This window comes from Oxyura jamaicensis, chromosome 9, assembly GCF_011077185.1.
Source record: "Oxyura jamaicensis isolate SHBP4307 breed ruddy duck chromosome 9, BPBGC_Ojam_1.0, whole genome shotgun sequence".
Lineage (NCBI taxonomy): Eukaryota > Metazoa > Chordata > Aves > Anseriformes > Anatidae > Oxyura > Oxyura jamaicensis.
Genome location: NC_048901.1, coordinates 19,152,557 through 19,180,433, shown reverse-complemented (window position 1 = coordinate 19,180,433; position 27,877 = coordinate 19,152,557). Strand labels below are relative to the sequence as shown.

Below are 27,877 nucleotides of genomic sequence, written 5' to 3'. Positions count from 1 at the left end.
CTCCTGACGGAAAGGAGGTACATGCAGATGAAGGAAGAGGAATAGGAGGTGGAGAGGGAGAGGCAGAATAAACTGGGAAGCTTTCAGCATTTCCAAAGTGCCCTCCCATGATGGCACCACCACTAACGCCTGCTCTTCCCTCTGCCCCATTCCAAGCTGTTATATTCCAGCTAGATGCCATGTTTGTAGGTCCAAAAAATTCAGTTAAATGGACGTATTTCAAGTTGCAGGAGATTATACTATGTCCATTCAGTATGAAAAGTTTCTTCAACAGATGGAGAGAGAGAGTCAGATGATCCCAAAAGGAAAACAGTGCTGCAGAGGAATGCAGAACAATCCCAGGGCTGCTGGCACCAGCAGCAGAGGGAAAGCTCTTCCCATGAAAGCAGGAATCTCTGGTCTTCCCTTGCATGGGTATAAACCAGAAGAAACTCGAGTCAAATTATTGGAATTTCCTAGGTATAAGATTGATTACAGAAAGGGAACATTTACTCCCATGATAACTGTACCCCATCCTTTGGTTTATTGCCCCTCCTCTCCCTCTTGGAATGGTGCAGCACAGCTCAAAATTTGGATGTGTGCTGAGGCAGCCCATCTGGGAGCCTGTGCACTGCACACCCACACACAGCGTGTTCAGAGCAGCAGGTGCTGAGAACATCTCTTACTTCCAGTGCTGCAGGAAGCAGAGCTGGTTAGGAGAAGGAATTAAAACCAAAGCAAAGAACATCATTACAGCCGTGCCCACTGCTCCTGCTATTTTTAATGTGGTGTTGGCATTTTCATTATAAGCTCTTATTTCCAGGTTTTATAACTCAATCATAAAAAATTGCTGAGGGCTAAATATTGGCAAGCAGCTCTGCTTGCCAAAAAAAATGAAGTATTTCCACAGTGCAGAGAGAGAGATGTAGTCTCTAACTCTGCTTATTTCGGTGGGAAAGGGATTCTGACATGAACGAGGCTATACCAACAAGCAGCCTTTGCCAGAAACTTTGCATGATATGCCAGAAGGCCCATGGCCACATGCTAAAGCCACAGGCACAGCCCTCTCATCTCCTCAGTCCAGAAACAATCAAACCACAATATTTTTCCTCAACCTTCAGGTATGATTTGCTTTTTGCCTTAGATCTATTTTGAATAAAAACATAATGCTATACTCTAGAGGTGCTACTCACCACAGACCTCCAGCTGTTTAATTGCCCTCGTAAGAGCCAGAGCCCAAGGTGGCAACCAGGAGAAGTGGCACGGGCTCTGCCTCAAAGTTCTCCTGGGCCAGCTCTCTGCCATGCAGGTGACCTGGATGGACCACAGTGCAGATCTGGGACCTGCGATGCTGCCTGTGAACAGAAAGATGAAAAATGAGAAGCATTACTAAAGTGAGACATGCTCTCAAGTGAATAGCTGCAGTTTCATTACAAAGTTAGAGACAAACAGAATGGCCTCCACTTTTTTTTTCTTTTTCTTTTTTTTTTTTTTTTTTTTTCTGGACAGTAGCTGTAAAAATCAGTTGGAAAATGTAACCATACATATGCAAATATTTTTAAAGAACCCAGCCCTGTGACTTTACTGTGACCTTATCACTCTACTGTGATAAAAAATGAAAAATGGAAAAATAATGTCTAGTAGAAATAACAGGAAGACAGAACTAGAGAATACCATCACCTCACAGCCATTCCTGCTCTTGTCTTACAGCTCAGTGATCTCATCTGCATGAATGACTCTCATCAAGTTAACGGCTTTATGACAGAACTTTGCTATTTTAGACACAATATTTTATATGATGCTTTTTAATGTAAAATTAGAATTTATTGAAAATCAACAAAACCTGAGCATTTACTAAGAAGAATAACATTTAGTAAAAAAAAAATAAATAATAATAATAAAAAAAAATGCAAGCTATATTTCATTCTAGGGTCTGCCTCTTTAAAGATCTAAGTGGTGTATACATGTCTTTGTTGTGTGATGCAGCGGTTACCATGGAAATTTATATTTTCTTAAAGTTTAGTGAAGACGATGCAGTCAAAAACATAAATAGCCTGAGTCCCTGGCACAGTAAATTGTACAATGGCATTCCAGAATAAATTTACATGGCTTTTTTTTTTCTTTTTTTTTTTTCCGTAAGCAGATATTAGACACTAATAATTCTTTGTAGACAAAAATAGTTTAATTTTCTTAAGATAGCAATTATAACTTTTAACTGTACATGCTCCTGGATTATATTAAATTATATAGCCCTTCATGTGCTCATCATCTCTGGTTCCTGAAAGACAGTGCAAGATCCAAGCTGCACCATATGGGAGCGTTTCCTGAAGTATTGCTTGTGTTAAAAGTGTTTGTTTGTTCATTGCTTGTTTAAAGTTTTGCAGGAATACCACCAAAGAGATTTACACCATGAGGTTTTTTTAACAGCTTCTATAACGGAATCAGAAATTGAGTTTGGAGTAAGTGTGAGTTGTAGGCCTGTTGAGAACTCATACATATATGCTAGCCCGGAAGCCAAAAAATTCACTCGTGTCTTGATTAGAAAAATAAAATAATATTTTTAATGTTGAAAGGTTTGCTTTTCCTGACCAAAGCTCCAGATAATGCAATATCTTGTCTCCAACAATGGGCAAAACAAGACAGCCAAGAAAGAGTCTAAGAACAGAGCAGATATTGATGAAATACTTCACATATATGCTCCCCAAGCCTAAAGCCCTTTGCATTTCACAGACATCCTGGGCCAGTTTCTAGTCTGGTCAGCAACCCCACTGGATTTATTTCCATAAGCTTGTCCTTGAAGCCCAGAAATCTTTCAGTTTCCTCAGCATCCCAGGGCAAGAAGTCAGAGATGAGCTACAAGGCTGAGTTGCATCAACAGTAGTCATCACAGTATCATAACAAATATAATGTTGCTTTGATGCAAGGTTAAATGACTAATTTTGCTAATGATACAGTGCACGGAAGTAATGTATGATATACGGTCAAAAATGGATTTAAAATGCTTGAGCAAGATGAACAGAGTAGGTTAGTACGAGGGCATGTTTAGCTGAGTCGGTTTTGGAGTTACTTCTCTAGGGTAATAGCCATTGTATCTTGAGAGCAAGTTCTTGAAGAAACCAGCAACACAGCTATCAACAAAGCTAACAAGCTGAAGCTGAACCTTTGCTAGCATTCCTCCTCTGTCATAGACAGAGATCACTAATTTGAATTTTGCAGTGAAAGAATATCATCTCAGGTCTTGGTTTTGCTTTGACTGGACAAACATGGGTTCTCTCCACAGCAACTTTAAACTCATTAGGATGAATCTGGCAAAGCAACAAATTTTTAATTGGCCAATAAAAGGGCCAATTAATTCTCATTCCTGGAGAAATTTTTAATATTGGTGCCACTCTGGCACCCCAACCTATCTTTTCATCTGGTACACCTCGGTGTAGATCTGTTGGTAAAAAGAGGCTATCCTTGTAAGTACCACTTGAAGACCTGACTACTTCCAAACTCACAATAGGAGTATGTTTAATAATTAATTTGAAAGTTACAGATCTTTCAAGATTAAATAGTTGAATTTCTATGCAAGCCATGTGAAATGCTGGAATATATATATATATATATATTTTTTTTTTCTGTCTTCTTAAAGTCTTTCACCCTGACTAGTATGCAAGAGAATTTTTTAAAGAAATGGACCAGCAAAGAAAAACTCACTGTCTTGTACTTTATGATCAGAATAACACATTCCTTACAACTGTCCTTATTAATTTATAAACAGCTATGATCCTAGGTTGTTCTGGTCATTCAGATTTATGATCAGAATAAAATTACTCTCAATTGAGAGAAAAAAATATCTCTGCTCCAAAGATTCATAACAAGTGATAAGTATTCACTGGACTATAATTATGTCCTTCTATTTTTCCTATGCTGTTCCAGTGTTTTACTATTTTTTTAATATCAGCATTTTAATTAAGCTTTAATCTTCACAGCACCAAACTAAATTAAAAGTATCTTTATAGTGTTGCTTTGGTAACTAGCAGAAGGGGGAAAATTACCTTATCTGTTTGTTCACCATGTTGCAACTGTAAACATCTCAGCTGTGGTCTTTAATCTGCACATTTTCACTTAAAAAAATAAAAAGATGTGTCACACTGAAACCAGTTATCACTGCTGGAACCACAAAATGCCCACAGTCCTCTAGTGGGATCTCACTGTGCCAGTCACCGACACACATACAGTTGGGAACTCTGCTCCAAGAGATTTAAATACCAGCTAATTAGGCACGACACAAAAGAGACATAGGTAGAGCAGCAGTATCCACCACACAAAGTCCCCACCTTTTCTCCCTCTAGTTCCTTCAGCAAGGAGTCTGCAATATAGCAGAAGTTACACATAAACTTCATACGAGGCTCCCAGGTTCTTGCACATAACAGGTGACCAATCTTTAAACTGTACTTGCCATATTCCTGCCACGTCATTGTCTCATTTAACATCTAGGTAAAATACTAAACAGCAAGTGGAACCGTGCAAGATTACCAGCTAAAAAAATCCTGAGATCCTCCTGATACTGAAAAGCCTGTACAATTCAAACAACGAGTTGTGGAACAGGTAAGAGGAAGAAAGTTATTAGACCTTTCTTTTAGGATAAGATACAGTAAATTCTCATCACCTTCGGCCAGAAAAAAAAGAAATACTTCATAAGATCACTTAAAAAAATGTAATAAGCCCACAGATACTGGCTACAGCAGCTAGACCATATAGTTTAACCTGAGCTTCTGCTACCTCTTTGGGAACAGTACTCTAGACTGAGAGTAGTGAAGAGCCATGCCATCAGACTGAAAGGTAGAAGCAATGTACATATCAGCATCATTCGAAGACACAGCAGGACCTCTCACATCTGCACAGATAAACTTTTCCAGCCGTAGGACATAAAACAGCGCACACCCCTTCTCCCTAGCTCTGCTGCTTACCGTAATCCTTCCTAGGCAAAATCCTTTCCTCCAGTACTCATTTGAAATGAATCGCACCTCTTGAGCCCAGCAGTATTGCAGAGGGAACAGACTGCATAAAAAGTGATACGGGAAAGCCTCGCACCTGCACGGCTGGCTCCCAGCCGCCTCTGCTGCCTGCCTGCTGCTCTGAGGCCCTGCTGTCTGGCTACTCAGGGAGGCAGCTGCTCTGCCAAGGGCAAGGCTGTCAAGGTGTCTGTGAGCACAGTGAAACTAAGAGGCTCACTCATTGCACACTCACCAGAGATCTGGCAAATTCCCCCAGACAGAACCATTTCCAGCCCCTCGCCATTGAGTTTCATTCTCCGTGTGTATTTTTTCAGTGTTCCCAGTTAAGCAGTTACAGCCTCAAATCCATCACCATAATTATCAGCTAGGTCATCTGCTCAAAGTTTTTATTTTCTCTTCTTTTTTTTTTTTTTGGTTTGTTTTTTGTTTTTTTTTTTATAAAAGGTTCGCTTAGCAAAAGGGGTTTAAAATGTGCAGAAGTCCACAAAAAAAAAAAAAAAAAAAAAAAAAAAAGCCATCCTACAGCTCTGATTGAAACTTGCTTTGAATTTTCATCTTATTTTCAATTTACAACTTAATAAACATGAAACATCAAAGCCCATAAAGCTAAGGCATATAAAAAAGTGCTGTCAAGCTGTGACAAAGTCAGTGTTCACCAAAGATACATCTTCTCCCACTGAGAGATCCTAAATTTGAGGCTGAACTAAGAATGACAGAACAGGCAGCACTGAAAGTCAAGTTCGCAATTGGTGAAATTTCTCTGTTTTCCAATTTTGATGGACAACAAAATGGTTGAAAGCTACAATTCATTTAGGGATGTGAGAAAAATGCAGAAAATAGAAGATACAGATTAAAAACATAAGAACTGTCAACTACTCAACATAAAAGGAGGGGAAAATAAAAGACATTTTATTTTGCATCACCTTTTTATTATGTACTGGGAAAAAAAAAAAAAAAAAACCTCTTGCTCAAGTCACACATACTAAATACCTACCTTAGTCTTTCTTAAATAAGCCATGGAAAAATCAGATTCTTAAACTAAGATTAAATGTAGGCCTCGTGACATAGTAATTAAATATGAGCAAATGATGAAAATGAAGTCCTGTCATTCAGTATTCAAGAAGAAAACCTTTCCCCAAAGTATTTTACCCAACAAATCCTAGTTAGAATCATGTAAACAGATGAGCTGTATTGATCTCACTAAGAACAGACTGAACCTTTTTCTTATGTAATGGCTTTTTTTTTTTCCCCTAGGAACATATGGATGTAAGGAATATTCAAGTAGAACTTAAGCAAAATAAAATTACTCTGTTCAATACACAAATTATTTCAAAAACCTACCTGTGTCTGTAATCAAGCCATAGGCTGTTTGCTGATTGCTAATTGTTACCATCATTTTCTTTTTTTTTTTTTTCCACCTAGGAAGAAGAAACATCCCTGTAAGTAACTTGTAAGCACTGCAGCAATGATCTGAATGCATCAGGGTTAAGCAGCTGTCAGAAATCACTCAGATCAATGGTGAGAGTGCAGTCAAGCTCTTTGTGTGTACTTAGCAAATATAATTATTTTGAACCTCAGCGTGCTTCCATGTTTCCTTGTTATTGCTGCTAATGTGTAAACAGCAAATGAAACTCTCGCTGGGTGGGGGCCCAGGCTACAGACTGAGGGCAATATGTTAACCTACGAGTAAAGTGCTTTCCACCAGGAGCATCCCGTAGGACTCGGTATGATGCATGAATTATAAGAGCAACTGTGGCCGCAGCTGGATTCCACCTGTTTGCCTGCTCTGACAGATGTTCAGGGCCCTTGAACCCCTCTGCTACCTACCAGCTGCACCTTAGTGAGGGAATGGACCTCATTACCACACAAGTGCTTTCCTGAGAATATTGCCAAGCTGCAGGAACTGCCTGACCTGTCAGCCTGCTTGTCGGACTAATCTACCCCAGAGAACCACCTTGACATCTAGACCACTTCCCCTGAAGGTCTCACGTCAGCACAAATGCACATCTATTTGTCTCAAGCAGAGATTTCCTTTGCGGAGCCTGCCTCTCCCTGACTGAAGAGCAGGGAAACACATTTGCTCGTGCCAGCCATAGTTTGATGCACATTTACCCACTAACAGCCCTAGATTACGCGGTGTGTGCTCATCAGGGCTTATTCCTTCCCCATGGAGCAGTCTCATTATCACAACCACACAGTGAACTGGATCAGGCAGCAAATCTAGCTGAAAAATGACCAGAGAACTAAGTTTGCAGCACACCAAATTTAAGAAAGGTCCTCTTCCCACCCTATTGAACAGCTGTGCAGAGGGGACAGCATGGTCAAAGAAAAACTGAGAAGCCAAGGGTATAGTGACTCAGCGAACAAGTACTGCCTCAGCTGAAGTAGCTCTCCAAATATTTTTTATATAGCCTACTCCCAGTAATTAGCTCTCCCCATAAAAGACAGAAAACTGGTATTGGCCCTGTCTGCAAGAGAGCATCTTTTCTACAATATACAACAGTATCCCGGGCAATTTACTTGCAATTTAAAAATAGAAACAATAAAAAAGTCAGACTTCGTATTAATATTTGACAGCTAGTCTGTACAGGGAAAGATTTTCTTTTTAATAAATGTCATTTTGGTAATATTACCCTGGAAAATTAGCAAAAAAAAAAAAAAAAAAGTATGTATTTAATACAATGATCACTATTAATTGCTTTCTCTCTAATGTCAATCTTTCTTATATATCTGATTACCTCCTTTTCAGTAATTGAAGAAAATTACCTTGTCAATTATATTGCTTTTCCTGTGCTGAAATAATAGAAAGTAAAAGGCAAATTCAGGAGAATCCCATTCCAAATATGCACTGGATACTGGCTTAAAACAAGCACTCCTAGACTAAGGCCATTCAAAAATATTCTCTAGATGATGCTAGGTGGTAATCCAGACAATTCTGACTATTTGAAATCCCTCGTGCTTTTGCTGCATATTCCTGCTCACATCATTTGTGCTTCTCTCAGCCTAGTCCCCATTTTCTTCTTATATTCTTTTCTTTATAACATACATTGGTTTATTTTTAGCTTCAATAAAGAAGTATCTCAACATCATATTTTCATAATTTCTCTCTTCCCAGCTGCTGTATTGCAGGGGAGGTCATATTAGAAACTCATGCATAACAGTTTAGTCTCCCTGCAACCTCGAACAACTGTTCCATGGATGTAATATTTTGCCTAGTAAATTATAATGTGATTTTCTTGTTAAATGTATTTCTTCCTTGAGATAATTGTCAGAAATGTAAGATGGTCATCAAGCTCTCCCTTATATTTAAGGAGTTTCTAGCCAGACTCACAGATTATTTTGTTGCTGCTGCAGTTATTGTCTTTGCAGTAAAGATGGAACCATCTGTTCCTTTGAAGATGTGCCAAATCAGTTGAAAATAATTCATTCAGGTAGGCAGCGAACCACAAAAGCTGATGGTTTAAAGATTCTGGGAGGTTTCAACAGTGTACACCAAAAGCACTTTGCCCTGTTTGGATTAGATTTTGTTTAAGCAGTGGACTCTGAGGAGGTCGGAAATGTGATAGCTGGGTAAGAATGACTGTCTCTTTCTAACTGTCTCATTCCCATATAAAGCTACTCTAACAAGAGTCAACAGCTACATATCATGTGAACATGACTAGCTCTCACAATTCAAGGATAATTATAATTGATGGCAATGACTTTAATATAGTCCCGCATGTCAGAAATATACTGAATGGCCAAATCATGGCTGTTTCAGTTGTTTTATATCCCCCTTTGTGCTCTTTTGGCAAAGATCTGCATTGATGGCCATATCTAGTATGGGTATCGATAGCAAATGTCTCACTGATGGGGAGCAGTTGGGCAGAGCAAGTTTAGGGCACCAAAAGCACCCAAAGGACTTGTAGTAGAGATGTGACCAGAGCACTGATGTGAATCTAGAACTACCTGGTGAGTTTAGACAAGACGATGACCCGTTTGTCACAAACCAGGGCTAAGAACACAGACCATTAGCACATGAACATAAAAAAGTCCCGAGGGCCACCAGAGCCCTTAACCATCAGTATTTGCAATGGTTTTCTGAATAAACAATTGTAAATTAATAATAGTAGGTATCCGAGAGAGGAGAAATTCTAGGGCTTTTTCTGCTCTGAGTTTTATTATGACAAAGAAAAGTCTGCATGAATTTATAACCAAGTGGGTTAATTAAATATTACCCCTGGGTATTTGAAGAGTGTGTCTCTGTTCTGCAAGGAACACATAAACCTTCCCAGCCTGATGCGTTTACTTTATTATTTACTAACAAGGTTTAGTTTATTTATTGCAAGAATTATTTATTATAAGCATTGTGAAAAAATAATGGCTGAATAAGGTTTATTCACTTGCTTTTTATAGTGATCAGGATGGCACTTTTTAAGTAAAAAAAAAATATATATATATTTGTAACATTCTTTTTTCTGTAATAGATTGGAAACAACTGAACACAAACATGACTGATATTGAGCAGTGTTTAAAAGCTAGGATGAGAAAAGAAATAATGTTGCATTAAACCCCTGCATTACACCTTCCAAGGCTGTGACAACTGAACATTCATTACTACGTTGTTAAATAGCTGTTCTATCAATAGTGCTAGCATTACAATGCAGTAGCTTAATTAAATGAAGTTTCCTTCATCTTTTATTTATTAGATTTTCATGCCACACTAATAAAAAAAAAGATTTGCATCTCCAATAAAGTGCCCCAATTGCCATATTTCTTTCATATATTAGTAATCTGTTAGTTAATATGCATTTGCATTTTCTATATTTTGTTCCTGATGGATTAATATGTCACTGCAAAACATAAAAACAGAGAGCAAATCAAAATATTTACAACATACTATAATTTCCTTTGCAGCTTAATGTCATCATTAAGTAACAACTAAGCTTATGAATTAATTTTGCATGTTTGTAGGTCATGTGGACATGTGGTTTACTTAAATTACAGTTTTCCTAAGAGCTATTATCAGTCACAGCATTAAAAACCTATACCCCTGAAAAAGATTTCAGATGACTTTTCTATATAATAAAACGAATTTGAAAGTTGCTTTGTCTCATGACTTACAGGCAAATGTCTTCCTCCTGAATCGAGAAGAGTTTTAGGTCTGTGCCAAAACACCAAATTCTCATTGCAGGCATGTGATTCATCAGATAGCCAAGCTAAAACCTGTCAATGGTCAAGAACATGCAGTTCTCTTCTGTACCTTATCCCCTCTGCACTTTAAACTATTCTATTTTATTTAAAAAAAAAAAAAAAATCTAGATCTCTCTCTATATATTTGTAGTTTGGCTGGTTATCTTTAAATAGACACATTTGGATTTGTATTGTGTGAAATAATCCCGTCAGATATAGATTAGCAGGAGGAAGGAATCAGAAGGGCAAGATTAATTCAGCCGATCTCCCTGCCCTGCAGCAAGCCGTGGGGAGGCAGGGCCACGTGCCACATGCTCTCTGTAGAGAACTGATTTATCAATGCTTTCCTGGGGCTTTTCCTTTCTGGATATGGGGCCAGCGTGTCTTCCACATCGAGCTGGCCTGTGTGCTCTTCCTATACCAGGAGACCTTCTGTTCCTCCAAGATACCAATCATCCAACATGGATGAAAAGGAAAAAAGAGTCGTGTTGCTTTTCACATTGATCTTGAGACAAATTAAGATGCCCAGCTGCTAATAGCAAGGATACTGTACACACAGTGCAGTATCTTGTGGTTTTAAAATAAAGAAAGCTATTTAAGCTTGGCTAGGGCACAAGCTTAGCACAATCTGAACAGAGACTTGTACCAATGTAGAATTTGGCACTATTTTAGCACTAGAGACTTAAGAAAACACTTACTGGCAGCAAATTTCTGTTTGGAAGAAGAAACAGCTTCTAAAGGTACTTGTGACAGGAAACTGTTTATGAAAAAATGTATAATTTCCTGCCTGAGAGCAAGTGAGTAAAGAAAAAATGAGTAATGTATAGGTTGGAAATCAGCCTGCCCACAAGCACGGAGTTTGCCTCTGGCCTAAATTTAGGGTAAAAAAATGGGTGAGTATTACCATCACTTAGATAATGATCCCTGAATAACCCTAAGAAAAGACATATTTAAAGGTGTTTATGTATCCAACCCTTATTGAACTCTATTCAAATAACTGTTTTGATGACATACAGCTTGTCTCTAAACAGTTTGGGCCTTCTGCAGTGTCACTATGACTGAGGGCTACAGTGCTTTAACTAAAACTTTTTAAAGTCATTACCAGCCTCTTAATAGCAGATGGATTCAGTACGGATCTGCATCAAATTCCAGTTAACTAATATTGTCACTAAAATAATTTTCCGGCTGGATGTAGCACACAATTGGCTGGCATCAGAAGGTTAACAAGCATTTAATTTCAGTTCAAATACGCCGTACAGTAAATGCCTTAATCAGGCAGCTCTCATTAGTAAAAATCAACAGGCATCCATTTTAAGCTGTAGCACTGACCCTGCATTCCAGCATTCTGGAACTGAGTACTGAATACCTGTATGTACATGAACGGACATCTCTATTCATACTAACTCAGTGAGAATGCACATTTGCAAATCATGGGAGATTTAAAACTGAATAGATAATTATGCCACAGGGAAAAATTCAAGCTCATCCTGTAATTTGTAACAGTTGCACTTACACAAAACGCAGGCAGCTCTGGAGTAGCAATGACACCAGTTGTCATTGATAAAATGATTTAGTTTTAACAGTGCAAGCAAATACTTAAGCAGAAATCTAATCAGCGTTCCTCAGAGGATAGATTCACTTCAGATGCCTTGGGAGGCCTTAAAAAGTCATTGAAAATCCATGCCCTTGGAGAAGGGGATCATAAGAAAAACTTTTCAGCAAATGAGAATGGCTACTGGAAAGGGTGCAGCCAGACTTGATGAGATATTACGCAGCAATATGAGAAGCAGAACCATGGGACAGACCCCACACGGATTTAAGAGGATGTTGCACAGCCATATGCTAAGCAAACGCCCAAAAAAGACATTCATCCACCCCCAGCACAGAAGGGAGCGAGTTAGCAAAGCGGCTTCTCCCACATGCGAGGAGGCAAGGAGGCACATAGAGCAGGAACAATGCTGGGCTTTCCAAGGAACGCTGAGGTTGATTAAGCCTTGTTGGAAACGTAGAGCTAAAACAGAAGGAGAAAATAATCTTGTGCTCTAGTTTCTTACTATTTTCTCTGTTTGCCAGAAGCTGAATCAGAGTAAATAGCGAGTTCTGTTTTTTTTTTTTTTTTCTTTTTACTTCTAGAACAAACCACTGGCTGCCAAAACATAGACTGCTCTTTAACCTTAATGATGTTACTGCCCTATATTCTGAAATACTTCCCAAACCCTTTGACTACCTGCTTTGAACCACCATCTACATATGACTGTTGCAATTTAAAAAATATTATTTAATTACTGTCGTCCATTTGTATGCACTGTAACTCCCATTTGTATGCACACAATTCACTCAGTCTGTGGTCTATAGCTGGCAAATAACACCACTTAACAGCTGTTAAATAGGGTAATCACCTGTTGTTATCCACAGGTAGCTTTAATTCAAATGCTAATTGCTCTCAGTGCTCTACTTATAAACCTGCCCCAATGTCAGATAGTGTATGTGCTGCACCAGATGGATGTGGGACTCAAATGGGTTGAACTGGCCCTCTGCAGGAAGAAGGCAGAATTATAAAAAACACTGCTGCTCCAGAGTGCCATGAAAAAAAGATGGCACAGGAATTAAACAGCGATGGTCTTTCAGAGAGCAGGAATCCTAGGAAAAAGCAATGAATGAAGAAGATGAAAAGGAATGCAGATGGGACATTAAAACATTGTGTGAGCTGGTGTTTCAGCCTGTTTGTGACCAGAATGAGTTAACGTTCACCATTTGTAAAATCAATTTGAGAAAAATTCAGAAACAGCTGTTGCAGAGGCATAGCAGGGTCAGCCTAAACAGATACGAAATGAGAAGTAAACTGCTCAAATAGGTCAGATGTTTGTAAAAATCTGTCTGGAAAAACAATTGTTCCAGTCTGATGCAGGTAAATTCTCATTTTTCCCGAGACTTAATTCTTCACAAAAGCATCCTCAAATGTTTCCCTCCGTAGTAGAGATGCTTCAAAACCACACTGTACTACTTACTCCTCACAGCAAGGGGCTTCCAATTATTTTTTTTCTAATTTATCTCCAGTTTATCCAAGCTCTCTGAAGGCACAGCTTCATGTTGTGCTTAATTTCATCAAACTGTGTGTTGCTGCTAAAAGTGATGGTTTAATTCCCTCTTCTTTCCCCTCCTAGCTCCATTGACATGTCCCTCACCCTTTCCTCATATTAAATTTAGTCATTTGCTGCATTGCTGGAATATGACTCACTGATCCGATGGGAAACTAATTTATTTGGAGGAGAGATATATGGGTGACAGTGAGACTGGATTAAGCCTGGCATGGAACGGTGCCCTGAATTGTCCTGTGTTTCTTGCCACTATACAGAGAAGTTCCTGGCTGCACAGCTGTAGGCTTTATTTTAGATCCCACGACTGTAAAAGGGCCATTCATTCAGTAATTCTGTCAGATTTTCACACTGTACTGGAATGACTTCCCTGTGGCGCTCACTGAAGCCCCGTTTTTTGTAGGCAAATGAGGCCATCCATCAGTTGTTCAACAGCAGAATCTCTTTGCTCAGTTTCTACCCTTTGATCTGTTCAGTTAAAATAATTCCATTAGGTGCCAAATCTCCAACCCAAACAGCCCTCGTCTCTGGAGGGTACATGCCTTGCCATTGAAACTTAGTGTTAACCTCTGGATGTGATTGTTAGTGCAGGGCTACATTTTTGTATCCCCAGCATATTTTCCAAATTAAATAGGAGATAAACATCATCACAGGTGAAATCTGGCTCTGAGAAAGGGAACAAAGCACGTAAAAATCAGGTATTAGATTTCTATGAAACTTTTTTTTTTTTTTTTTTTTTTTTTTTTCCTGAGCTCATTACAAAGTGTAGAGCCCTGGTCCTGGAGAAAGGAGCTGTTTGGAATTTCCAAGCACAAATCTTAAATAAGAAAATAGATAGTGCCCCAGTTCTCTGATTTCTTGCACTCGTGCTGAGGTGAGGGAGGGATGAAAACCATGACCTATTAAACCCAGTTCACTTTGTGTCTTGGTGTCCTGATTTAGTGCCACAACTGACCTGAACATTCAATAACAATCACTACTTCTCTGCTAATATTCATTTTAGCAAAATCAATTATTTCAATCATCAAAAGGAAAGAACTGCTTGTTTGTTTGATAGTTCTGACTCAAATTAACATACATTTCATTTTGATGACTGTTTTTTTATTTTGTTTTATCTATTTTGCTTACAGGAAGAGAAGAAAAAGAACTAAATGTTTCATCCTCATGGCCAATGCTAATGTATGGAGTATTCACTCCCAGATTTTTCATGAAGTGAGTCATGACAATGCACATCTTCAAAAGTGTAGGAATGAACAAACCATGCTCGTCTTAAATTAAACTCAATAAGGAAAATTATAGCAGCTGAGATGATAGAAAAAAATTGCATATACTTACAGTAAGCGCAGATGAGATCCTCACCCACATCTTACTGGGCACAGAAGCTTAAGTTTGCAAAGGCAGAATGAGGTAAGTTGAAAGTTCTTATAGGCGGAAGAAAAAAAGTACTACCCGTGAAATGAACAGATAGAAATTAAAAAATTCCTCTCCAAAGCAAAGTTTATGAGATGAACTGCAGACAGCCTGCAACGGCTACAGTGGCTTTGCATATTAAATGATATACAGCAACTTCTCAAAGGAGGTTTCCATTTATTGATGTAGATAAACTATTGACAATGCATTGTTAGCCAATTAGCCAAACTATTAGCCAATGCATTGGCTCTTCTGACATGCTTTTCTCTACTTTGAGATTCCCAAGATGTTTCTTATAAAAGACTTACCCTGATGTCTTCACCAAAGAACCTTAAAATCAGGGGTAAACCAGAAAGCTGGTAAGGCTCTAGACAATCAGGAACTGAATAATAATGTTTCTGCAATGAGCAGAGAAAGGAAAAGGTAGAGACTGAGCTTTTCTGGGGAAGGGATTGAGGAGAAGAATGGTCTTCATGTTCTTTTGTGACTGCAATATATCATGCTTAAACTTACCTGCCATAAAAATCACTCCTTTACCATTCAGTAATTGCCAGGTGAGATGTGCTTTGATCAGATAAGGACACCCTGTGACAGTAAAACTGATCTGGAACTTCTTTGAGAAGTTGGATCTAGTCCAAAATTGTCTGGTTAAATTATGTTGGTTTTTTGCCTTCCTAACATCTTAGATGCATTAAATGGTTAACACTGGAAAGTGAAAGATGAGGGGGAAAAAAAAAAAAAAAAAAAAAAAGTGAAAACATTGACTTTTTCAAGAGTGGAAACAAAAATATTTAACTCACTGTCTGGATTGTTTCCTCATTCTGTTATTCCATATTCAAAATATCTGTGGTTACCACATAATCCTAATCTGCATGAAAACTACATTATGTCTGATTCTCTTTCAGATTGTGAATAACTAAATTAAGATGCAAAGTATAGTTGTAAAGTTGTGAATTAAATATAGTTCTATGTAAAAACATATTTTAAATATAAAAATAAACATCAATGTTTACTCAGTCTTGCATGACAAAACACATAAAGAAAGCTGAGTAGGTGTTTGAACACTTCTCTTATACAAGTTAAAACCAATCCACATTAACATTTCCTTTTGATCAGAAACTGAAAACCTATCAGTCTAATTATTTCTTTCATTTAATATTGGCTGTATTACCAAAAGAAAACCAAACATCTTGAAGATTTTTTTTTTCAAATTTTTCATTAAAAAAAAAAAAAAAAAAACTTAAGAATTAAACTAATTTTTCTTCCATGCCAAAGATCACAAGTCAAGGTATTATTAAGTACATTCCATCTTGAAACCATGGAGCAGCACAATTTAGTCTTCCATCACTAATACTAATAGATTAAAGACAGCTTGAAGTGAGGATATGCAGAGATGGGAAAACTGAAACCTCTGGGACTGAGCCACAACTTTTAGTCAATTCCTGAAGTCATAAGTCATTTTATTATGAGTCACACTAGGCTACTTCTGTCATTTGTATTACCGTACAAATTAGGAGCCTTACTCATACCCTTCTTTTTCGCCTACAGATTAAGTTCAATGACTACTTTTGCTTACCCTAACTACATGCATTCAGTATAATTCATTCAGGACATAAGCTCATCTGGAGAACCCAATCTCTTTGAAAGTCTACTGATGGTAATTTTAATTCCAAAAAGCAGTAAGCTGTGTCATACACAATGTGACACAACTATTAAGCAACTGAGATCATTTTTGGGTATATAAATCAGACCCATATTTTGTTTCCCTAGAGGCATATAAGGAAGAACACATCAACTTTATAAAAAGCTGAGAGAAATGAGAGGCAAGAAAATGGGAGTTTCAAAGCAGGCTTCTCTCAGGATCCTCTTTTTCATGCTACCAGTGTTGGAATGAAAAATTTATGCCCACCAAGTTCAGTGTGGGCCTGGAAAAAGAACAAAATAACAACAACAAACACTGTGAAATGCAGAGCATGAAGCCACCTTTAAACAGGGAACAGGACCTCCACTGGACCTGATACTCTGTGGAAATTAATTTATTGGCACAGGTGTCATGGTCAAGTGATTAGTTCTTCTCTATTTACCTACACATTTGCAGAGTGCCCATATGAAGTTGAAAGATAATTAAATACATGAATAGGGAGGTATAATTTGAACTGTGCACTGATATTCCCTGACATAAGCCTATTGAGGGTGATGAAATCTGTTTCAGGAGGCAAGAAAATTTTACTTGCTATTCAACATCTGTAACTCACAAGTGCTAAATACATTCATTGTGGGGTGCTGCCTACCTTATGAGATCTCTTCCTACAAGAATCTCTCTCCTATCAACTCTGAATTAGCAGAGCAAGCACACCCTATTACTTTTAATTTCAAACGTTAAACCTATACTGCAAAATGAAATAGGGCTTCTTTCTTTGTCATTTAGTTTGGGAGAAATGGGCTGAAAAGTAGGAAGATTCAAACACAGAACTTCATGATTTTTGTAGATGTTACTGACCTCAAAAACTCTTCTGAAGAAAATGGCAAAGCTCAGAACAGAAGAAATTTTCCTGGTTGCTGTCACAGCAGAGGCAGTGCAGTATGAATGATGCAAATCTTAAAAACCACAAATAGTCACGAAGCACCCATGCAATGGCATTACCAAGGCAACAGGTAATGCTACAATACTGGTGCCTCTTTTTAAAGTACAGTACATTTCTGAAGTGAGGAATCCTAGGTAAATGGACAAATAAGAATAAAGTGAGTGGCTTACAAGCAGAAGAAACAAACACTGATTTGGGAAATGAGCAATGTAATTAAATACACAAGTGTATCATTACATGTCAGAAGATTTCATATTTCTTTATAAAAGGCATGTCTTCTGGATTACAATTTTTTAAACCACAACAAAATTTTATCCAATTCTGCTTAATAATCGAGTCCTGTCAATGAATATGGAGTAAACACAGCTTTAGAGCCATTTCAGTTGACAGAGGTGAGTTAAGCCAGTTCCAATAGTTTTGTTCAAGAAATCTGACAGAAGACGGGTGCATCAGTTGATAAAGAAGAGCGACATGACAGCAGTTTTGAAGAATAAGACAGCACAAAGAGATGAAAAAAGTCAGAGCAGAGATGAAACAAAAAGAAAACAGGACATAAAGAGCAGGAACTGAGAGATGGACATTTAGAAAGGATGTGCGTCTGTTGAGCCATCTCATCATACAAGGGAGTGGGGAAGAAAGCAGATGATAGTCAAAATTAAGTGAAAAGGTTTTGAAGAGGATTAGATGTCTGGCAGAAAGAATCTAGCTACTTTTCATTCAACTCAAATACTTCATTAAACTCATTGATCCTCCATTTGAGTATGGACTGCAGATGGAGAGTAGAAAGCTTTCATCAAATTTCCAGAGCTGCGCCATCTCCTCTGGTCAGAAAGAACTCAAGGGGGTTTGCTCACAGAATCCATTTCTGGAATTGCATGGAGCTGTTTATGAGTTGTGAGTTGGAAACTTGGTTATTATCAGAAGCATTACAAGGTCTGATCCTAGGCAACACTACACTTGACAATTAATTTACCTTATACTGGGCAAAACTTGTTCTCAAACTTCTTGTGTCCGCAGACTTTTATTAAAATGATTTTAGTATGTTCACTGTTTACTAAAATGAAGTATGCAAATCAGCACAGGAACAGATTCATCGTTCAGCAAATAAATATCATAAGGAGACTCAAATATCCCATGTCTGATCACTCTTGTTTAATACTGACATTTTAAAATGAAGCACATCATTTTAAATTGGGCTGCTGAGCCATGACCTTTTCAGTGACCACTTTCATAAAGAGGGATCAATTAACCTATTTACTGCTATTGTCAAAGATCCCCTCTCTACCTTCTTTATGTCCAAACTCCTCTTCCTGCCCTACCAAATTCAGTCGGCTGCTTCCTGTGGTGGGAAGGTAGGTTTACCATAATCTGTAAAAAAAACAAAAACAAACAAACAAACAAAAAGATTTGGTACAAACAACTATAAAACTGTAGGGAGGAGGAAGACCTAAAACCCTATAGATCTACTGCTAATAGGCTAGAAACTGCATTAGAAGGTAACTTGTCCCCAACTTTCTTGTTCATAACTCTTGCTGAAAACATACTGAGTTGTATTCAATCTTGCATTTTTGTATGAGTTAAACAGAAGTACAGATTCAGCAAACCCCTTGCTGCAGCCAAGTAGCATCAGGGAGCAGTGCAGGTGCCCGCAGCCTTGTTCAGGTACCAGGAGCATGTCAGTCACTGCAGCAAGGCTGTTGCAGAGACCAGTTCATTTACAAGTTCAGTGTAAAGCTGGGTGCTGCTTTCTGGGGGCATTTGGAGGTAGGCTGGCTCTAAATACTGTACTGCAGCACAGCGTGCAGTCACCATCTGAATCACAATCAGCTGCTAAATTTAGTCGAACTGACTCAGTTATTAAACTTTTGCAGCAGTAGCTGAGAGTTTCCAAAATCAGGAGCTGCTAGTCTAAATACTCTTTAAAATTACTCTTTAAAGTAAAACTTTAGAACTGTCACAGAGAATTATGTTTGGAGGCTGGAATAAACTGAGGAGAGGAGGATTCCTTTTTCCTTTAAATGACAAACTTAACCTATTATTAATCTTCAAACATGAACAAATACTTCTAGTTCCTGAACCAACCGAGAACTTATTAACTGTCAGAGTATTAACAGACACATCTAATACATTTTACAGACAGCAACTGCTGATAAGTGCCCATAGAATAAAGCATTCAAGGAGACATGATGTGAATCTGGCCATGCCCATCAAACATCCTGGCAAATGAAATTTTAAGAAATCAATCATATTTTAATCTACAAGCACAGAATCTTTGGAGTACAAGACTAAAAATTGGTTCACTTCCCTCATTCTTGTAGAAAGCCACAGATTTCCACAACACGGCATCAGAGATTTTGCAAAGTTTCTAAGAGACCAGGATGCTTTTTCCTCCTTTCAGGATTATGTAACTTTTCAAATTCCAATTTTCCCAGAGTTTTACCTCTTTCAGTATTTTGCAGCTCCACAGGCTGTGACAGCAAATGCCAGCCCTGCTTAGTATTGTTTACAATTTATCTTTTCAGGTTAGGCAGTACTCTCAACAAACACACACACAAAAAAAATCCAACCTGAATGATTTAAATTTAGGGAGATTTGAGCAGTAGGGAAAATTCTTTCTGGGGTAAGTCTGCCAGGTTAGAAAGAATATTTTCTGTGTTACAAAAGAAAAAAAAAAAAAAAAAAAAAAAAAAAGCTAAAAACACCAAAAATATGGTAAAAGATTTCAGAAATGGAGCAAGTTTCTGTGATCTTCACCAGTAAAAATTATTTTCTTAGGAAGCCTCATAATTAAGAGTGAACATTTGCAGAGCCTGCTCTGACTTGTCATTTCTGATCACCTATTAAAAAAAGGCAGTTGATTTAAAACCAAAGCTTCTGTAAGAGGCACCTGCTCAGGTTTACCTTCAAAAAGGCAAGAAACTTTCCAGATCCCAGACCAACCCACTAAACAGAAGTGTGAAATCCCCGTGGGCCTGGGCTTCACAGGCCTTCCCCTCACACCCCCCCAGCCCCGCTCACAGCAGAGCAGGGAAAACCCACCGCTGCCCACCCTGCACAACAGGCCCAGCGTACTCCCACACTGCAAGCCTCTCACACCACGTGCATCCTTATTCATGGAAGGGAACTGCACTTCTAACAGCCCCAGATGTAAAAAATTACTAGGCCACACTGACCCAGATTTAACATCTTGTGTGAGAGATGCGCATGCCTATCAGGCCTGCACCAGTGAACTGAACATTTCATGCTGTCATCTCTCCTGCCTGTGTCATGCTCACCTGTTTTTGTAATGTCCCACTTATGAAGTAGCTACACTAATCCATGCAAAAGTCATCTTCTAAAAGAAATAATCACTGTTGAAGTTTTCAGTAGCATATACTTAAGAAATTAAAGAGCTAGAAGATCTTTATAGCTAAAAGTACCTGAAGAACATAACACTCAATTTCTCTACAACCTCTATGCGGTTGCTTACATCTTAAGATATATTAGCTCAAGTGTTTCCCCACTCATCTACAAAATATCTAGTTGTAATACATTAATTATGAGAGCTTCTTATAAATTCTGGCATGAATTTAAATTCTGCTGCATGATACTCCAGTTAACACTGTGCATGGTTAACAAAGTGCATGGTATTTCCTGAGTCATCGATAACAAAACTAACTTTCTTTTAAGTTGCATTTCTTTCTATTCCTCAAGAAAATTCTGAATCTACTAAAGTTAAAATACTATTTTAAATTAAATTATCCTGTAAATAAAAACTATAATGCTTTTCTCTAAGGAAGAGTAAGTTGCATATTTAACATTAATCACCTGTTAAAGAAATAAGAGATAAATAAAGAGAAGTGTGCAAGTCAAAAATGAGATCTTTTCCCTAATGGTACGAACTTGATTAAATAGGTCAAGAAATCCTGAAAAATAATTGTTACTTCTCTACTTGTAATGATATCCACATTTAAACAGGAATTTTTCTGCCTGGATTCCCTTCAGTTACAAAATAATAATAATAATAATCTTATAATTCTTAATTGTTTAAATTGTCCAGAACAAAAACACAGAATCAGAATGCTGTTAGTCATTTTAAAATCAAATCAATGATGTATGGGTATTTCTGTAGTTTTGTTACAGAAAAATAATTCTCGTAAACTTTCACTGAAATTAAGCACAAACTATTTGGTTAGAAGTCAAAGGAAAAATATGACCCCCATACAAATACTGTCATAAGAATATGATACATTTGTGTCTGGTTTCATTAAGCTCTTTGCCAGAGAAATAAGTTGTCAGGGAATTATAATAATTTATATCCTTCCTTTCACAACACAATTTATTCATACATCAAGAGATTAACTTACTATAATAAACTATTTCAATGATTCTTTTTCCTAGGTACAGTCTGGCTTGTGTGTGAAAGACAAATTACACATGCCTCAGTCTTGTTCATTAGAATTTAATCTAAAAGAAAGGGCTAAAATGAGTTTCAGTCATTGGATGCTTTCTTGTGGTGTAAAATTTCTGGCATCCAAAAACGTATGTCCTTCACAGTAGGAGACAAAGGAAAGCTCAACCTCAATGTCTACCTGTACACATCTATTTTTATGCCTAAAATTATCATGTTCAGACACTCTCAGCCCTGTGCTAAAATGGAACTGACAGTTGTATCCTGTTGATTTTCAGTCTCCAGCAAAGCATCTTGAAATGCTTTATGTGAAAATCTTCTGCACACACACACAAAAAGATAATTAAAAAAAATAATTTATACAATGTAAATTATACTAAAACAATTTCAGTAAGATGGTCTGAAACAAAAGCCATTGTTTCAAAATGCTAATTTAAAGTAGATATGTTAGCTTTAAATAAGAGGCTTAATGCCATTGAAATATGTTTCTGACATTCCCACGTACATTTTTTTAATGTTTTTTTCATATTTAGAAACTTTTCATTTGCTTTCAAAGAAAACTAATTTCAAAATGTCAGCACTTCCTACAGAGAAAGCATTTCTGCTTCTAAAGAAAGCTGAAGTCTTTCAATGTTTTCTGCACTGAAACCTGCAGAATTCTGGCTTATATTTTAGAGACATCCACTAAGCCCAGTCACTGTTAAGAATAACAGAACAAAACACATGAACAACACAACATGTGTTCAAAGGGAACAGGATGGCATAAAACTGTCTATGCTTCCATGAAATTCCTCCTAAAATGCATTTGACCTTACAGAGCAGGATTTAAGTCCAACCTCCAGAAATGTTCATCATTTTTTTTAATCAGCAATGATCCTTAAATTTAGGTCTGAATGTACATAATCTGATTTAATCAAAGACCACTTTTGTTTCTAGCCATAGCCTTTCTGAACACCAAATGCTAACTGTCCCCACCCTGCAAGAATCCTAATAGCTTGATTTTACCCTTCTCCAGGGGAAACTGGAGGACAAGCTGTAGTACAAAGACCAGGTAATTACTGAACTTGTGTTTTGAGTTTTTTTCTCCTTAAACGGTACAAGACCCACACTCATCTGAGAAATAGTGCTCTGAAATGATCTTGCTACACTAAAAATGACTAGACAGATATTCAGCTGGTACAATTTTAGAAGAATTATGTCAGTTTGCCACCGTCAGGTCCATTCACTGCTGGGCAAGTAGAATAGTTACTCCTTGATGGATTGCTCTCAGCAGTGCTTAATAAGAAAGCAGTCAGTGACAGCACAAAAAGGTGTTGAAGTACTTTATGTAATGATAGCAAGAAATGCCATATAATATATGTAAAGGTTATCTGCCATAAGTTACTAAATGCAATGAAAGAAGCACTGAGTGTAGTTATTTGCATACACAGAAATCGCACAGGAATAGAGGCAGCCCATTATATACATTTAAAGTACACTTTTTAAGGTCACTAGCTTTTCCTCTTCTGTTAAGTCTCAATGAGAATTTGTAATTATCAGTCTGGATAAAGTCAACATTTACCATTAGAACTGAGTGAAATGCTATTGCATTTTGGACTGGGCTGTGACACAAGTGATGACAAAGCAGATTTTTTAAAACTATGACTTATCACCTAGAGTTAACTAGACTTAGCACCTCAGCACAATGAAGATTTAAAGGCCGAACTACCAAAGCCATGCCTAAGGAGTCAAAGACAGCCCCAAAGGTTTCTGATAGCTAATCCTTTGTATTGTTATCACTCAGATGCCTGGTATCTTTTTCTGTCTTTCCACATCTGAAGGCAGTTGGGAAATACAAGTCAATGACATACACAGTGAGGATGTGCACTACACACAGCGCAGCCTGCTTGAGCATCGTTCTTTTTGTCCCAGCCCTTTGTGTGAAGAGTCAGCTCCCTCAGCCGGCATCAAGAACTCCAGAGAGCAAATCAAATTTCATGCAACTTTATGGCAAGGAGAAGCAGGTCAGGGGGTTAACATCTGCTATAAATACCCAAAGGACTTCTTGACCTGAAATGCAGGATGTGATTGCTTTATGTTTCTATACTGCGCTGGGCTGTGTCACGCTATGCCTTACTGCATGACATAATGCAGACCAGAGTGTCAAATACATAAAAGGAGTAATGCACCTGGATTTCTTACTTCAGAAATGTGCTGTAAAAGCCTGCACATATGAGAAATGAGTATTTCAAACCACCACGATCTTAAAGAAAACCAAGTTCCAGTTATTCAGCTCTTCAGTCAGGTCTGGATTATAGGCTAAGACAGTGAATTTATTACGGGATATATATAGATATGATCTAATGCAACAGACTGCAAAAAAAGATCACTGAAAGATCAATTTTTGGTTTGGATATTGAGGTCATAGCTTGCTCCTATTCCATTAAAGAATGTTTTCTTTACAGAATTCACTGGAGCAAGAATAAGACTAACATTCACTGTTAAGTGGACACTCAGCTGGAATCCTTTGCAGCACTTTGAACAGTTATTGGAGACTGGCAGATCACTGGAAGACTCTGACCTCCACTGCAAGCAACAGTCAGCACAGCACATTTGAAAGCTTTTTCATACGTATTTCACATATGTGGTAAATGCAATACAGGAAACCAACTTTAAGATTTCCCCTAACTAGAATTTTATGTGGGGATATGATCTGAACAGAAGTATAAGAGATGTTCATAAAAAGCAATTGAAGACTGGTTTAAAATGTTTCTACAAGAATTAAGTTGGAAGGACTGTATTTGTTGCAACAATTCAGTTGGAAGTACAAGAAATAACAGGTAGGAGAGAGAATCCTGAAGAGAACCTCAGAAGAGGAAGAGAACACCTAGAGAAGTGTGAAGACAAAGTACATAACTTCAGACAACTTCAGGTCAAATTTTGGTCTCACATTGATGTGAGTGTGTAGTTTTAATAACTGCGGTTGCACATACTATAGCCTCAGAACCTGTAAATATATAAAGAAAGTGTTGAAAAACATGAGGTAGCATTTGTTAAAGATTGCAGACTGTCAGTATCATTCTAAATATGCATTCCTTTTAAAATCCTGTTTTGTTCTGATTTATAGTGCTCAGCCTTTATATGAAACAGGACTTAAAAAGCAGATTCTGTTTCTGTTTTGGCAATGTATTATTTCTTCCCTTTTCTATAGTATGTTTGCAAAATCCATGGTAGGCATTAACAATGATTTTACCCATAACTCTGAAATGAATTGTGGCTGTCCCATTCCAGTGTGTCTTGCCACTGCTATCCAGGTAAGGGAGAGGAATGAAGTCTGGTATTTACATAATGTGAAATTGGGTTTCAAAAAGATGTCATAAAAGGGTAAAATCCTCTCAGATGTAAAAAGCAGTACCTTTTTTGCTGCCTGTAGAGGAATATGCCAACATTCGTCATCCAACAATTTCTGCATGCTTTAATGAAAAGGGGTGGGGAGTGTAGATGATGGGGAATCACTTACTGTAAAAAATACTTGAAGTCTGTGTATCTCAATAACTCGTTACTACCTAGTGCAACGTAGCAAGCTTGTTTATTACAACATCTTCTGAACCTTACTATCTAACCTGTTACAACCAAAATGTATTGTTTAATCTTCTCAATTAAAGATTTGGTCCTTTTACAGCACATTGCTAGTAAAAGAAAATATTCAGTCGAATGATTTCCAGACGATATATTTCTTAGAATATGACTTACATCTCATCAGCTACAGAAGTTCAATAATAATAAAAGGCAACTTTTGTATTTCCAGCTGTCAGATGTTCTCAGTCACTGCTTCGATTCAAGTAATGGCACAGGTTATAGAGGCATTAATGTGCTGTACTGTAAGAGAAATAGAGATAAAAGGCTTACATCTCCTTTCATACAGGTCTAGCTTGGAAATAATTCCACTGTCTTCAGTAAAAGTATAACTGACAGGAGAATCAGGCCCAAGGTACGTACGTATATGAGATAATGTAAATAATTCTGGACAAATAAGGGTAGTGTTTAAAAATGATTATGGTTATATAGAACTAGTAAAACACTGAAAAAATTGTCAGTGCTCAAGGAGAATTTAAATTGTATCTAAGACTTGCAATAAGCAATGCCAAGAATAGCATATCACCAATGCAGAACATATATTATTTTAGTTATAAATGCATCCTCCTCCTACTAAGGCATTAGCTTTTTGTGATATAATGCGACTGCATCAATAACTGCTTCTTTTCTGTCAGCATGGTGAGGTGTCAAAAAGAGTATATCTAATCAGTGTAAGAGAGTAATGGCTATCAAGAGAGTAACATACACCAACTCTGTCACCCACACAATTTGTGATCTCACACCATCCCCTTACAGTATCTTAGCTTCCCTGTCCGGAAGGTAAGATAATAGTGCTTCATTTGAAATCAGTTTTAGAGACTTGGATGAAAGCAGAGATGATATAATGAACAAAGTAATACTATTGTCATGCAGAATTAAATTCAGGAACTATTTTGAAAGTGTCTACCAGTTCCAAAGAATGTGCCCAGAAGACTGTGAGATGAAAAACCATAAATTGTGACAGCCTTTTAAAATGCAACAGTCTTCCATATAGATATATAAGAATGTATAAACACATACACTAATTTATATACCACAGCATGAAGGTTTTCCAAGTACAAGTCCAAGAGATGTAAATTATTTGTGAACACACCAATTAGAGGTGGATGTTTTCTAAAGCTATCCATATTTATCACATGCCATGTCACCAAATCATTTTATATATGACACAGAAAAAACTATTTCACAAATATTCTAGAGAGCTTTTTAATTGTATGAGATTCAAATGAATTTTAAATATAGTCTATGTTCTCTTCTTGGAGCCAATAACATTAACTAAAATTAAGATTACCCATCCTGAAGGAGCAGAAAGGCAAACTTGCAAGAAATTAAGTATCTGTCAAACTTATCCTTCTACTAAGAATTCTTTGTATTACTGTTGTTATAATAAGATATCAAGAGATGGATCTCAAATTGTACAAAGATAAATTATGTACAATCACATTAGAATTAGCAACTGAAAAGATTGGTTGAGTTTCTAAAGGGAGGCTTTCCAAGCCAGCTTTTCTATCTTTAGTACTGTCATCCCGCTTATTTTTATCAGATCCTTGTTTTCATCCACGTTCAGAGAAGCAGGTCTTAATTTCTATTATCAGAGTTCCAGAGTTTCAGTGGCCAGAAAAAAATTGGGCCACTTTCTGTAATTTACCAAACAGAGGAAGACTTTACCATTACTATTGAGACCCTTGGAAGATTACATTGAAAAGCATTCCATCATAATTTTTAACGTAGAAGCTTCTTTGGAGCACAGTAAGTAAATATTTAGGCAGCTTAGTAGATGAGACTTAAGTTTAATTTCTTCACATTTCCTAAAATGACTACATTGCAATATGAATTTTAGTTCAAACCTGTCTTGCAGAATCTACAAATGCTTCATATTAGTTTGCTTAAAAAGTACCGGGTTTTTCCCATTTGAGTAAATCACAGTAAATCATCTTATACATATGCTATTCTTGTTTTAGAGCAATGTCATGAACTTCCACATTGAGGGAATTTATTAGGGATCAATTCATTAAGGATCTCTGAAAAACTAAGCTTTTGCTTTATGAATAGATCTCTCAAGTTTGATGCAATATTTTAATAAAAGCCTAGCATTGCAACAACTAAGGGAGAAAGTCATCAAGCCCTGACCATTTCTATATGCAGAACTTGTTTTGTATAATAAAAATAAAACAGATAAAGTGTTTCACTATTTGATTAAATTATGCTGTTGTAAAGAGCTGTGGCTTAAGTTTGAAATGAAAACCTTCTCAGCCCGATTCACACAATACTTGCCACTCAGTTCTCATGTATTTTCAAACAACGCTCACTGCAAGTACTCAACACTGTGGTGACTATCTTGGGATATCTCCCACAAAATTTCGAGCAATAAAGAGCATCTATCTAATTTACTGTTGTGTAACCAAAAGAAACATGAAGTTAAGACTGCTATAGACCATCATCATGGGGATACTATAAGTTAATCTAGCATTGCTTTCAACACTTTAACCTGTTACAAAACTTAAATACAGGAAAGAGAAGTAACGAAGATAAATATTGGTCAACAAATCATCAGAGAACATTCTTCTCTGAGGAAAGATCAAAGAAAAAGTAACAGTACTTGAAGATAATGAAAAAGTTACAGGGACA

The 27,877-nt window shown here is 37.3% G+C and overlaps 1 long non-coding RNA gene across 1 annotated transcript in view; it reads right to left on the bottom strand.

Annotated features, from left to right (window-relative positions):
- Positions 1-267: 267 nt before the first annotated feature.
- Positions 268-27,877, bottom strand: part of LOC118171620 — a 100,022-nt gene continuing 72,412 nt past the window's right edge. Inside the window, exons 3-4 of the long non-coding RNA XR_004753282.1 lie at positions 1,173-1,322; positions 268-405 (exon numbers count right to left, since the gene is read on the bottom strand). This is a non-coding gene — a long non-coding RNA (uncharacterized LOC118171620). The remainder of the gene's footprint in view (positions 406-1,172; positions 1,323-27,877) is intronic.